Source organism: Cyprinodon variegatus, unplaced genomic scaffold (assembly GCF_000732505.1).
Source record: "Cyprinodon variegatus isolate N-32 unplaced genomic scaffold, C_variegatus-1.0 Scaffold374, whole genome shotgun sequence".
NCBI lineage: Eukaryota > Metazoa > Chordata > Actinopteri > Cyprinodontiformes > Cyprinodontidae > Cyprinodon > Cyprinodon variegatus.
The window spans coordinates 625,516-628,273 of NW_015150827.1; positions in this window are offsets into that span (position 1 = coordinate 625,516).

Consider the following 2,758-nt stretch of genomic DNA (forward strand, 5'->3'; position numbering starts at 1 on the left):
GCAGAGGTGAATTTCTCCAGTGTGAGATCAATAAAGTTTAATTATTATTATTAAATACACTACATTTAAGAATTTTTATTTATTTGTAGATCATTTTTGCAGTGTATATAGGACATACCTGTTGAATACATATAAGAAACATACACATCTGCCTAATAACTATTCTACACATTTAAAGTGAACTACAAATTGCCTTGTTACTTATGATTTTGCCACTCAGCTAAAGAAACATCCAGCAAAGACCAAATTCTTTCCATCCGTCCATTAGATACTGTGTTAATATTATTTGTTTCGTGCTCTGGACAAAGGTCTGATGGTAAATATTGACTTAGTGCACAATAAGTCCTGAAATTCCAACGTATTAAATCGACACTAAAACCAGTATGTAGAACTACAGCATATCAACTGACCTGAAAAAAAGACACAAGAATTTCACAGCCTTGTTTAACCATTTGTGGTTCACTGGTTATTAATCCAGTTTGTAGAGGTATCTAAGGGTAAACCTGTGTTATGAGTGCCTGAGTTTACTTTAAGCAGCACCACACAGATGGTGCCTTCATTGTCAGAGTAAAAGCTTCTGATTTTATAACTCTGATGCTGAAATCATTTTTACTTCAATGTTTTTCATTAAAAATGAGCAAAATCAATAAATTACTCCTCTAGAAAGAAGGTTACATAGCTGATACTGAATGAAGGTTTGATACCTCCTAAGTATTGAACATTTTCTAATTTATGATGGTAGTGTGAAGTTGATTGCTTTTATACACACTGTCTGGCCTAAGGAGACTGGAGTGTTAGCATGAGAGAATACAAACAATCAGACCTGATGACACAGCAACATCTACAAAGAGCCCTTTTTTTGTCATTTAAAGAACGAAGGGGTGAGGCTGACATAGCACTTCATGCCCCCCTACTCTGAGGCGCCGCAGATAAGCTCTCCCACTTCAGGCTTTATAGACTCTTACTTATACTGCAGTGCTTCATACACTATACCCGCATCTTTCCGTGCATGATTGTGATTAGTTTAATTCGCATAGAGCTTTTATTGGAAAGAAGATGGCAACTGGGGCCTTAACTCTGTTGTTAATTCAGGACTCTGAACGTTCTGGACTTGCATATTTGGTACCAATTAAGCGCCAATTAAAGCAAACCCCTCTGACATGTACCAAAAAATTAGACATAAATTCATTACGCTGGTGTAGTTCATTGACACATCTTTGCAGTTACATCTCTTTTTTTTTGTTTTTGTTTTTATTTTTCAGACAGTGATTTTAGAATGAAGAAAAAACTGGACAATTGTCTCATGTGAGGTGATTTAGATCTTAATCTGGAGTCAGATGGACAAATGGGGATGTTATGGTGAACCCATGACTTCAGGGAAAAACAGAAGGCTGGAGTTAGCAAACATTTCATGTAGGAAGTGATATGTATTTATTATGTTTCCACAGGAATGCAACTTCAATAACCAATAGATGATTTAGAGACAATGAATTAGACAGACTACCACTAAACCTTCAACCTGGTTGTTGGAGGAATAAATCCTGGCAAGTAAAATTTATACCATTACAATCTTCAGCTGTTAATGAATGGTATGTATTAAGTGAAAAATGTGCTAACTGTGAATAAGAAGTAAGAAAAGCCTGCAGGTCCTGCTGGCTGCTCTTGGTATATAGTGGTTGCTGCTCCAAGGTAGGAACAATGGTGACCCTAACAGGGTCATGGGCATCCATGGCTCCCTGAAGCACATGGGAAGCGAAGGCAGCTGTTTGGTTGGATCCAACTGACACTCTGTATCTCGAATTCCTGGAGAAGTTAAAGATTGCTCCGATTATGTGATGAGCGAGCACATCTTATATGGCCGTGTAAGCAGGCCTGCCGGGACGGCCCACGCTTATCATATCTGATCAGTGCACAGCCAAATCAGATTTACTTTTGTATCAATACGATGCACATAGTCTCTTAGATTATACCATTTTCTGGCCTGTGTGTACCCTATATGACCACAAAATTAAAATCAAGTGCAGCCACTTCCTGTGGACAGTCATATTCACAATATCTATATATTGAATTCTCTAAAAGCTCAGTGGGTGGCACTTTGTTAGAGGAAAGTTAGAGTTAAAATATCAGTGGATTTTCTTTTACTTTGCCCCTCTTTTTAAAACTCCGCTTTACTGGTGATTAATGAATGGTAAGGCAGCTTAGCCGCTGCATGGCGGAGCCGTTTCATGAAAGAGGCTTAAGATTGATCTTTTCTACAAAGAACTGTTCAGATTGGTCGGACCTTGTAGCGAGGATGAAAAGGACATCAAGAAAGCTATTAAGTACGGCGAAGGATGTGAGATGCTGAGAGCCTGCATCTACCTGTGGAATATGTTAACTGAAAAGGATGCTTATAGGCCTCTTCTTCTAAAGCCCCTGTCATTTTATGAGTGCATATGAAGATTTTCTACCTCTGCCACCAAATAAATCAGTGGGTTCTGTCATTAGAGTCAAAACAACAGAGATATACAAAAAATTTTTATCTATCTGTGGCATGTCTGACCCATTTGAGCTGAAGTCCTGTGAGAAAATAAAGATTTGAGGAAAATCTTCACTCTGACATCCTGTGTCTGAGAGTGAGCATGTGCTTTTTTCATTTAATCACTGCTGCTGCTAAGGGTCAATCCTGCAGACGCTGACACCTTGGCCCCCACTTTGGCCCTTGGTGGCCACCGGCTTACATGATGTGCTCCGCTCGCCCTGGTATGCCGAGGTGCGC